The sequence below is a fragment of the Panulirus ornatus genome, chromosome 52 (genome assembly GCF_036320965.1).
Source record: "Panulirus ornatus isolate Po-2019 chromosome 52, ASM3632096v1, whole genome shotgun sequence".
Classification (NCBI taxonomy): Eukaryota; Metazoa; Arthropoda; class Malacostraca; order Decapoda; family Palinuridae; genus Panulirus; species Panulirus ornatus.
In genome coordinates, this window is record NC_092275.1 from 15,343,878 (window position 1) to 15,356,967 (window position 13,090).

A 13,090-nucleotide genomic window follows, 5' to 3' on the forward strand; every position below is an offset into this window, starting at 1 on the left:
GCTGAGAAGGACAATTTCAGTAGTATAACTGGACACAGGTGGATGTGAAGAATGAAGGTGTGGGAAGGTTATGTGGTGTGTTGAAATCGATAGAGAGGCGCATGAACGTGTAAAGGGAGTTGTATGGGTATGTATAACGTATGGCTAATGATAGTTTGAGCGAGACATACAGGGGTGTAGTAGGAAGTAGAAAAAGTGGTAGATTGTGGAAGATATGGAGAAATGTATAGCAACAGGTGTAGCACGACAGTGGATTGCTACAGATGCAGTGAGAGAACTGATTTGGGCTAGGGATTTTGCAGAGGAAGATGATAAGTGCAGTGATTAAGGATAGGATGCAATTATGATTGTGTATACAGGTGGTATAAGTGGAAAAGGTGATCACGCCGGATCAATGTTGTTTGAAAAACTGAGTGCATTAGACTTTATTTCTCTATCATCACTATTACATTCCCAGCTTAATAAGACAGTGTAGGTAACATCACTCATACAATAACATAACTCACACTGGTAACATCACTCACACATCCTGAACTAGTCATCTCTTCACCAATCAGAACCGAGGTCTTAAACATGTGTCAAAATGGCATGCGTAGTGTGTGGTGATGGTGTGTATGAGCAAGACAGAACAACCGCTGGTGCCTAAGATATAGTTTTCAAGTTGAGAAGAATCCACTTAACATGAGATGTAACAGGAAGATAATGTGACTGTCTTACCTCGTTTATTTTTCTTTCTTTTCCTAAGCCCAAAATGGATGTCGTCAGTATATAATAATGGTCGAAGCTCGACTCCTGCATTGGGTTGTCGGTAATACTTTTGAAGCCCTTGGTTACGACGTCACGACCCTTGATGACGGTGGCATAATGCACGATATAACCCTCGAGCATCAGGTCAAAAGCTTGGTTCATCACAACGAAGGTCGTTCCGTTGTCCTCGGGTCGTACCAACGAATTCAGATGGCTAATTTACCCTGGTGATTTTCATTCGTGTGAAGCTAGCAATCATGAATCAATAAAAAGTTAACGACGGCTTTTTTCTAATCTCTGTTGGTCTCAAAACACTTGGCCATCATCAGAACTACATGCAATCCACAAGGTCTACACGGGCAGGACGAGTGGCCTAGGTTGGAAACCAGAGGTCTCCATGGAATTAAAGTTAGAATGTGCCACATGCTTGGCCTATGGGACAGTATAGGGTCGGGTGTTTATGTGTTTCGTTCATCAATTCATGGAGGTTATAACAGTCTATAAACCATCTACCTAGAAAAGTAGGCTTTGAGGTCAATCCGCGTCCTCGATGTCACATCAGAGATACTGAGGATATGAGAAATATGAAGAAGGAATCAGCGAGTCATGACCTGTACAAAAGATCTGTGGGTTGGCAAAGGGATCGAGTAAGAGAATGACAAGGAAAACACGAGGAACTAGCATTAGTGGGCTACATCTACTGCTGACAACGCAGATGCTCAAGACAAAACAGAGGTGTCAACTCCCTTCCCCATGGTTCAATGGGCTTAGCAACAATGACGTACACACGAAGTCATGCGTCATAACTATACATTCCCATGCTTAATGCCAGAGAGGTTTGTCTAATAATAATAATAATAATAATAATAATAATAATAATAATAATAATCAATCATTTAAGTATATGAAAAATCAATCTTGAACGAATGCAAAGACTGCTTCCTTCTCAAGTACGTACTGATGTACTAACATCTTGCCCTTCAATTTCTTTTATTCTGTTGCAGACACAAGCCCTGCCCAGAGCAACCTTTGTTCATATTCAGTTATAAGTCCTGGTCAAGCTGATAAAAGCTTATAGTTGACCAGCAGCTTGGTAACAACGGCTGAAAACAAAACAAAAAAAATGTTTGAAAGTGTTCATGTTTGGCATGTGGGAGAATCTTTTGCATAGTCATGGGTCGAATTATTGTGACATGGATTTAGCAAACGTTTGCCATTTTAGGCCAGCTGGCTCCGGTTCTTGCGTCAGTATTTGAAGATAGGGATGAGGTAAGAAAGAAAATAAAATTAATTCACCGCAGAGGAGATTTCAAGGAGAAGAGAGCTCAGATAATATTGCGTCCAGAAAGCAGCACCATGGGCAGGCGTGCATGTGCATGGCAAAGCCATATAACAGAAGACCTGATGGTATACGACGAGGTTATGTACTTACAGACAGTAATATGATCCTACTCCGTATAGGAGACAGGATAAGAGAGAGAGAAAAAAAAAAAGCAGAAACAGAACCCAGTCTCTTGGATTACCTATTGGCTTCCAGATATTGCAGTTCAAGACTTTGTCAGTGAAATATGATCATAAATTCTTTGAAAAATGACAAAAGTGAGGTAAACACTGCCTTTACTCAATGACATGGATACATCAGCAATGACAACAGAAAGTTGCCGTCGCAGACAGCGAGGCAACAGAAGCAAGCCTTACACCACATATACTTCCTTCTTAGCAGCTGGTCTTATCATAGAGAATCTAGATCATGAAAGGGACTTTGAGACCAATAGATAGTCTATAAAGAAACAAAAGTAATCGTAATCATCACCCCCACACAAGGCAGTTGTTGCCAACCAAGGGGTCAAGAGGATGATTCACACTCAGATTGAAAAGTTTTTCTCAAGATTAAAACGAGGTACCTTCAGTACAGTCTTACCAGTTGTAACTACCGAAATTGGTAGTTATTAATTAACAATGCTCCACATACATTTTCTCCAAACTTTAACCTCATTAACGCATTTCAAAAGTTTTACAGCATTAAAGATCATATATCCTCACAGTTTAAATCTTGACAGTGTATCACTTTCTTAAATATAACAAAACACGTTATACATTTTCTATCTTCTTCGTTAAAACGCATTCCATATTCCCAACCATTCTTGTAACCTAATCTTAATCTATCCATGATATCATCATCAAGCCTATTCTTCCCATACGTATCTGGAATCCAACACCCCACAGCACAAAAGTAACAACTAAAAACACTGTGTGTTTTCGCCTTGCACGGCCACAACATGAGAGGGATCTCAAGTTCGCTGATTCATTGTGACCAACACCACCACCAACTGCACCTTGATGTAAAAATATTTTGTAATTGTTTGAAAGTAAATTCATGAGCTAACACTGTGTTCTGGCATTAATCATAACCACCCAAAGCACGATGATACGACTACTTAACACGATGATGCCACGACGGTGCGACCCAAAAGCACGAAAGTACGACCCATGGAAACGACGGTACGACCCTTGGGTATGATGATCTGGCCTCACTATGTCGGCTTGACCTTAGACCTGACCCTTACGTGTCAAGTCTAAAGCCTAGCCATCACACCTAAGGATCGTACCGTCGCAGTCAAGGCTCGTAACTTCGTGCTCAAGGTGTACCCCTTTCTGTGAAGTAAATAATGAGCGAAAAGAAATGTATATACGACAACTCGAGGTTCTGCAGTCTACCGTCTTTGCTAAGCTTAAAACTCGGTCTCTTGAGTAGCGCTGATCTTCCTATCCTTTTTATTTCTTCTTCTGATGCCAAAAATTGTACTACTTAAAGCAGATAGGATAATTTCTTGAGAAGAATAGTATTTTGAAGACGTCAAAGTATAATGTATCCATGTACGGCGAAATTTCCGACATGTTGCATAAGAAAAAGAGGCGTTATATGTAAGCTTGATGACATCAGCATTACAAAGAAGATGAATAACACCTACAAATGTGATACGTAATCAGTCCGTCGAACCATTAGGCGGGCGCCAAGATCCGCTTAGTACCAGATTTATCTGGTTTCTCGAGCCACCAGCACCTGCACTGGGGGGGTTGGCGGCCGCTCGTACGGTCACAGTGGAGACACGTGACACTGATGGCAGCCCTGGGAAAGTAATCAACAGTCCTCGAGGGGTGAAGGAAGGGGTTATCACTGGAGGTGTTTGCGTAAGATACATGCAAGTGTACCAGCTACCATTCAAACCCTTGTATATAATCCATTTTTCTCTCAAATCTGCATTGGTTTTCTTCCATCAGGGTTATTTTGATGTTTCGGTATGCGGGAAGAGTATTCTAAGACGGGCACTAAAATTGGTCATCCGTTTGCTCACGTGGCCCGTACATACGACAGTCGTGGTACACTCACCAGCCTTATCTCGTATTCCCTCCCGAATCAAAGGTGAACTTATAATCACCTTTCATTAAGCACCGGTCCGTTTTCTGCAAGATGCTATGCGATCAATACGATCAGGGAACACACGTAAGATGATGTTTCTAAAGATGGAAGATGAGGGAGGGTGACACAGCTGCATGCCACACACGGTATCTTAAAGAGCGTAAATCACGACCCTGGTCAAAGAGGGTTACGAAAAGCTCAAAAGAAGATTGGACACTGCAAGTGCTCACTGTCTCGGAGGATTGGGTGCTTTTTGAGTTAGGTTAAAAACAATTACAAATTTCAGTATAAATTCTTATGAAAATGAGTTCAGGTGTTGCACTGACGTAATCAGCGACCACTTACAGTGAAAATGAATTGTGTTGTTTCAAAACATACCGTAGCTGGTTATAACAATCAAGGGAGTTGTGTTCTATGAAACACATCAGCATACTTTTGCGGACTGAGGAAATATCACTGAATTTAATGTCAGTGATTTAGGAAGGTTGTGATAATGGCGTGGCTGTTTCAGCGGTCACAAAAATAAACAACTGAAACATACAAACAACTTCAATCCATCTTTTCCAAAAGGGAACAAAAAAAAGTCAGAATAACTAAAGTAAAAATCATAAACCTTATTGAGTAAGTTTACAGCTCTGTGGTGGGGGGATGAAATTACCCCCTGTCGCCCCCCCCCCTCCTTCGATAAACCCTGCACTACAAATTTCTGATAAAGCCTTCCCCCCCACCCCCTACCCCCCCTTTCGAAGTCCACGAACCCCGAGTTACGAAACGAAGCAATGCAGCTACTTTCCTCTGTTCTATTTTCTGTCTTTCATCGCAGGACAAATACTGTCGGCGCCAGTCCTGAAGTAAATGCCTTCACAAACATTTTTCCCTCAATAAATAAATAAATGAATAATAATAAATGATATATATATATATATATATATATATATATATATATATATATATATATATATATATATATATATATATATATATACACGAATAAAGTGCATATGAACGCGCACCTTCATAGAACATATGAAGAGAATATATATATATATTCTCTATCATCTTGTAAGACAGGTCCCCATCTTGAGAGGTATGACCGGGAATATCCTGATGTATATCAACAAAGTTCAAAACCACTTCACGAACCCATCACGTTGATGGCCACGTTGGTTAGCCACTGTGTCCGGGCTAACCTTGGCGTGGTTCAACACTCATATCTCCTGGTCGTGTAGTATGTAACTGGTGCGGGGATCTCGGATTCCTTGTTTCTTCCTCTCCTCTCGTATTTCCCAAAAGGTAGGAACAGAGCAAGAAGTCAAGAACACTTTTTTCTCTTAAGGTTCAGTCATGTGTTCCTGATGGTACTAGTACTAGCTCACATATTTCCTTGATATTAGTAGAGCTTCAACCATGTTGATAAATCATTATTCAAATAGTCAGTCCCATGTGCTCTGCTGTTAGCCTTGACCTGTGATAGTCGCTCCCTTGTACTCTGCTATTGTGTTCTGATATAATTTTCTAAGGAATTTATATGATAACATATAACAAGAACCCGCTTACCGCTGACGAGCAGTTATATGTGTTTAGTATTGGATTATTGGTAAAACAATCCGTGGAATGTTATGCAAATACGATTGATCAAAAACATTCCAATTAACTCTCCCAACCTCACAAATTTAATTCAAGCGAGGCCCCACCCAACACATGTCCCACTTGACTTCAACAAATGATTCCACTTGAGTTTGTCTTGCCGAAGCCGAACTGCAGTTCTTTGCTCTACCCTATCACAGTCACTTGCTTCCTAAAGTAATATCGATTTTTATTTCTTTTCCCCCTGAAAGCTGTATCTCTGAGCAGTCCAGGCCATAACTGTCATCCTTTGTGTCCGTCGAGCGGTGAAGGCGAACTTGATCAAAGTTTTGAAGGATGCGTCCTTCACTACAACCGCTTGCAAGCACTGTTAAGCTAAGCATGTCTGTTGAGTATTAGGAATGATACCCAAAGTTAGATCGAAGCGAACTTCAATAGAAACGTCTGCTTTTATGTGATGACCGAGTAAGAAAAAAACGAATATCCTCTATCTAAAAGTCTGATAAATTAAGAGACTCTGTCATAACAAAATCTCATAAAAGAGGTGAATTATGTTTTCATAGGAAAATTGTATTTAGGTCAACTGAAATGCAAATCAACGGCCATGCACACAGAGTGCATGTCGTCTAGAATGATTAATACCAGAACACCACAACAGGTGTAAGACTTATCATAAACTTGAACTACCTCTTATGAATGGAAACGAAGTGAATGATTAGAATTAATGGTTTCCCCAGAATTGTGATAGAGTCTCTGGGTTAGTCGCCTTTCGAAATGACGACGAACCAGTTGAGTTACACATCTCAAAAACGTACAGCAGATAAAAGCCTACTGATAAAAGGTCGAATAAAGTGCACCTAGATAGACTCGTTGACCAAAACAAGCCTTCAGCCCTATTATCTATTATCAACTATCAGTCTAGCTTATGTTGCTCGAGTTGTTCAATGCGAGCTGATAATAGAAGAGCTCCTCTGTTTTTGAAATTTCTTATTAATCTTACGCATGTATAATCTCCAAGTTATGCTAAGAAATATTAAGCAGGTGATTTGTTTTAGACAAAATAGAAGTGCAGCTTTCCCGTTCAAACTCTTCTTTCCTGACATTTGCAGCGCTCTTACACCCCAGACGGATGCAATGCCAGCAACCTTCTAGAGGCTATGAATATACCTTTAAACTTTGGCTTGTGGTCCGAGTGCCCAAAACAGACCGTGCCTGGGGAAGTTTAAGTGGGTATGTGTTTATGAAAGTTTCAAACTGTGCTACTGTATCGTGATGTATCTCAGTGTCTCTGACGGTGTGTTTGCTTTGGGATAATCTGACGGCAGTTCATGATTAGTTTTATCTATTTAAGTCTCCGTGTGTGCGCATCCTTTTGTATACCCATGGGAGAAACATGGTATGCAGTTTTACAGGAAATATCACCTTATAAAAGGGACTTATGGTCATCTAACTTCTCTTCGTGAACTTCCTTTTGTTCTAATCACTCATTTTTTTCCGCACCCAAAAGCTTTCATTATAAACTAACCTTGCATGAGGGTTATCATGATTGTGGCAGTCACGGTCATTGTGCTATTTCCGTTCTATTCCTTTATAAACACCTTTCATTGGAACGCAAACACCATTGAAACTGCTTCCAACAGAAATATCTTTAACGCTAAAAGAAAAATCTCAAGGTTTTCTAACATCGCCAACTTTTATGGCACAAGAGTAAAGACAGATTGCAGGAAACATTCTAAAGCCAGGATAACAACAACAAACGGTGAGGAAGGAAGGTTTGCAGTAAACTTGGCTCATTGCCCTAATATGTATGTCATTTCGCTTGGGATTCACTTCCTTTGGAATGTCTGTTGCACAAGGCACAGTTTTCATAACACATTCACATTATCACAACCAATGTAGATCAATAGCCTTATCGACCGAAGAGCTTCCTTTCTCAACACGCAACCTTGACATTTGTGAACGCACGCGCTTTACGTTTACTTGAAATATCGATGGGTCAGGTTGATTGGTCTGACCTTTAAACTTGCATTAATTAAAGAGAAATTTCAGACGAAGATCATCATATTATACTCTTCTGATCTCAAGAGGTTTAACTGTACCTTCATTTCTTTATTCAACTCTTAATTATGACCGTGCAGTAGACTGCCTAGTAACATACAACAAATAAATTTGTCAAAACCCCTTAAGATGGCAAACTCGGTTCTTGTTTTCACAAGATCTACATAATGTGTGGACAAACTGAAAAGCACTAAAGTATAAACGAAAGACTGATGTGCATGGGGACAAAATTCACTATGTATACGGAAAAACCTGTTATCTATAATATTACTCTACTTTCTGCGATGAAAATTGCGTGGTTCATCTAAAAATGGGATGAAAAGGCCACATTAAGTAATTGAGGCCCAGTCATAGCTTGTGACGACTTTGCATTTGGCTGACATTCGACATAATAGTAATATTGAGCGTCTCACCGTTTAAGAATAACCAAAGAGGAAATCATGGATATATGTATATAAGATTACACTAGTACTTCTTTTTTATATACATAAATCGTAATCTGTGCAATCAGGGGAGATAATTACTATATAGCAAGCACATTATGAACTAGAATATCGACGAAAGAGATGAGAAAAACAGAATTAATCATCACTGAAACTATAAAATCTTGTATTTCACATCTGTAGTCACGTTTTCAGTATATCTGAAGCCCTTTTTAGTATTGTGATATTAATTCACTGAAAAATGAACGTAGGTATTGCTGACATACTTTCTTCGAAATTGTCTGAACATTTCATTATATCCAGGCTACGAAGATTATAATTTTTTGTATTCTATTAAGTATAATTGTATTCATTACTGTGATCCAAAAAATACGCTATCATACATCATACGCAATCAAAGGGGACTTGATGAAGAAATAGATTTTTGAAGGATTTTATCTTTTATATTTTCCTCAACATGAACTGACACCCTCTGTCAACAACAACAAACAAACCATGGTCATGTGTGTTGATGTCAAGGTTGGATCCATCATACGTAGTAAGTCTACGTAATGGTAGTATTTGTCTTCATATCAAATGGATGAAAGTTCTTTATCAATGTATATTTAACTTCTCTTGTAGAATACTAAATGTCCAGGACGAATTTCAGAGTCGGAGCAGTAATGGAGGAGAAGAAAGATGTTACTCTACCAGCTCTTCGCCAACCTCATGCGTGACGGCTGAGACGCTAGCCAAAGTAAGAATTCCTCTGGAATGAAAGGCAAGGTTAAGGTCATAGGAACGTAGTATCCATATACCACATTTTCCTCGGTAGCAGACGAAATTCTGTAACTATAGAGACTGGCTTCAATTTTGAACTGATCATCTCAATACATTGAAATGAACGCATTAATGTTTTACCATTCATTAAAATGGAGACAAACTTTATGATGGGTGAGAAAAGGTTAGTTTTAAGTTTTAATGTTACTATGTCCAGTGGGGTCATCGAAGTGCGCTTACCCAGAGTTGCTTAAAGTGTAGAAAATTGAAAATACCTAAAACCATTCTCTCAACTCTTCTCTACGGGGAACACCCCCGGGGAACACCCCCCCCCTCCCCAATGTTGCCAAGCTCACCTAACCTAAACCTACCTTAAGCCATTAAGTTTGGTTAGGTAATATGTCAATTCTTTTTTTTCCTCACTGCAGCTGGGTAATGTTAATTTTCTATTCACTTCAGTTGAGTCATATAGAAATTCATTTATCGCCTGCATCAGCCTTAAGGCATAATATACAGTCATATCCTTGATAGTGACACCCAATGCATTGTTACCAGGTGATACATCATAATTTAATTTTCTATGCATTGGTCAGGCATTCTTGTGATATGAAACCATTTTGTTTCAGCTAGTGACAAGAGTACTGCTTCGGCAAGCATACTGCCAGAAATATCCATAGGCTCAGTGGCTCATTATGTCAACATTGGAAATACTGCACGGTCATGATATTCCAAAACTAGACTCAGAGTCACTTCATATACTACAAGGAACAAAGACACAAGAAAACCCAGCTAATACTGAAGATTAGAATCAGATATCCAGCTCAAAACTGAAGATGGATTCACCTAAAACTTCCTGCTATAAAAAGTATAGATCAGAGGGAGAAATGGTCAATGAACATTCCGCTAAAAAAATGTTTTCTCATTGTAATGACAGCAAAAAGGATGTTAACATAAACAAGGAAAATGATAATGAAAACACATTACCTAGTATGGTATTATCAAATAGCAAAATACATGTGAACAACTCTTTTAATTGCAGAGACTTTAGTGTTCAAGTGACTCCCAAAATTATGAGGAGAACTTGTAATAAATGGGTGCAAGTCAAGAAATTTTCACAAATATCTCAAGGTATTCAGACAGAGAATTCATTTTGGAATGGCAAAGAAATGAAAGATTGTGAATCTCAAACTGAGTTAAAAGGGTCTCTTTTAAATAAAATTAGTTATCATAAAGAAGTTCAAACGGTCATGATCTACAGGAAAAATTCAAGTGTACAATCTAGTCCAAGGTGTTCTTCAAATCACAAGTGGAAGTTGATTCCAATAAGTGGTTTACCTAAAAAGAAATTCAGCAGTGAAAAACTGCAATGCAAAACTAACAGGTTAAGAGACCAGGAAAAGCTTTCAATATACCCCTTATCCACTTGTGCATCATTTTCTTCTTCGAACCCTCTGTACAACAATGCGATAAAAACACAGAAGATACTTGATCCTGAAAAATCAAACCTAAATATATCTAGACAGAAGACCCTTTTGAATCTTGATGACTTATTTCCTTCTCCAGAAAGCAAAACACACATCCCTTTGTTTCATGGTAGGCCATTAATAACATCAAAGACTGAAAAGGATGCTGCAGGAATTCCTCTGGAGGCAATGAATGGAATAATAAGTATTATTCCAGAAGATCCAAGACAAGATGAAGTGTAACTGTGTAAAGAAAATGTATTTTAATTCAGTTTTTTGTTTCCTTGAATATAGCAAATATAGATTAATGTTACTTGGTTCCTTGGAAACTCCCCATGGAAGATGGGAATTGCAAAGAAATTCCTAAGCCGCCATAGGCAAGATACACTTCATTTCCCTCACACCTCGCTGGATCTGCTTTCCAATATATTCCCTCTTTTCCTTCTCAGGATGTCTGCTGTTTCATTTTACTTTACTCCTTTATATTTAGTTGCCCAACCTCTCATCATGCATCCTCTCATTTTATACCTTATCATTTCAATGATTTTTTCTTAACACTGTCTGTCCCTCTCTCTCATGTCCTTTACTGCACAGAAGGGTTGAATAAATTTTTTATCTATAATAACCCAGGACTAATTTCAATGAAAATGTCCTGATGTTACCTACAACCTCTTTCAAAAAGTTCCTACAGCCCATGACAGTGTTATTTCTAGTAGTTAGGGAAATGAAAATTCCTATGAAGTGAGAATTTTTGATGAGACTGTACTTCCAATAATACAGCCTTGCTAAAAGTAGCTTTTAATTTTTGGTAGAACTTCTTGTAGGCAGAGCCTTATAACAATGACTGATATTATGTATATCCTTAATTTTACTTTTGGGATCTTATCCACATACTGTAGAGTTATGTGGACTTTTCTGTGTTTGAAGATTGAGAAAACAATAAAAGTAAATATACCCATGTTAAGTACATGAAAAAGCTGCTGCACCGTCAGTGGTGGCAACAGTATTGCCACTGTGCTTGTATTATGATTTCACCTTATATACTGATGAAATTATTATTTTTTGCTATTCTATTTTAACCAGTATGATTTACACATTTATATAGATATGTATATATCAGAAATAAGGGAAATGTTGGCTCTTGCTCTTTTATACCTAGAGGATAGCTAAGCACAATATTTCCTTTGAAGCCATTTGGCACCCCTTATGTCCTCTTCCCATTGTGGCAGGGAATCTTTATCCGTATATGTACTGGCAGAGTAATTACCCAGGTGCTATATATGTATGGGTTGGGTTAAGGATTAATAGGCAGCTGAACTCATGCAGTGCTCTCAGCCTTCACAACCAGCCAGTAGCAGTGCCTAGTCAAACGTCAGTCAAGGGTAGGTGGAGTGGACATGGCAATACCTTACAGCAAATAGTAAGTGACTTTTCCTTGGTTTACTACTTTTCTGTCCTTCAAATAAAAGACCCACACCTTCACCTCACTCACTATCCAGCTATTACCCTTACACTAAAAAGTCCCTCATGTTCTTTCTTAAAAGCTTTCTTGATATAGCATCTGGTTTCTCTATCTGCACCTCATGTAGAACCGTTCACTCAATATCATCCAGCTGTTTCAACTATATGAAGTCTGCAGTCAGGCCTTTCTCTTCTACAGTCTTGAGCTATCCTTCCTGATGAGCAAATCTGCAGCCCTCAACCTCTCATTGTAGCTCTGCACTCTTAATTCAGGTATCATCATAGTTGCCCTTCCCTGGATTCTCTCTCTTAAATCTCTGTGCTTCTTCAGGTGCAGTGACCAACCTTGAGAAGCATTTATCGCTAGTTTCCTTTTTATTCTTATACAATCTTCATTGATTTCATGAGAATTTTTTTCCACTTAAGCAAAAAACACATTTTTCAGAAGTAACAGGAAATTCAAATGTATCAATTTGAGAGGTTAATTTATATTTATAACCTCAAAAGACTTGTTCTAAGTAGTTCTCATGATTTTTTCTCATCTTTGAGTTATTTCTTCCCTCTGGTCCCACACTTTTGTCTTATTAAACACACAGCCAAATTCAATTAGTACATGATTCCTTTTTAGAGTTGTATAGTAAACAATTTGTTCAATTCCATGGTATAACAGTATTTATAAAGACAAGGTCTAATATCAATCCCCAGGTTCTTGTTTGAGGCATGATGATATAGGAAATTCTCCTGTTATTTGGAAACTTGCCTTGTGTTTATGTTCTCATAAATGCTTGCATATGTATGACTATGTTAGTGTCTATGAAAATCTTTGTGTATAGCTGAATCTGTACTAAAAAATTCCTGTATATTAAAACTTGTATACGGAAGTAATACAAGAAATACAAGGAGTGAAGCAAATTTTTGAAATTATTTTATATTATTTACCAATATTATTTATAGTTTGTGTAATGTATCACCTAAATTTTATTGTGATTATCACTATCTTAGTGACCTGGATGTAAAATTCTTTAGTGACCAGGATGTAAAATGCTGGAGAGGCAATAAGCATTGTTTTGAATTTCTTACGGTGATAGAAAATATATGTTTTCAAGGAAGTTAAGGACTAATTATTAACCTTCTCTTTTATGATATTCCTT

The 13,090-nt window shown here is 38.2% G+C and overlaps 1 pseudogene; it reads left to right on the forward strand.

The window, feature by feature from the left end:
- Positions 1–8,918: 8,918 nt before the first annotated feature.
- LOC139764990 (uncharacterized) lies at positions 8,919–13,048 on the forward strand (annotated as a pseudogene).
- Positions 13,049–13,090: the final 42 nt, after the last annotated feature.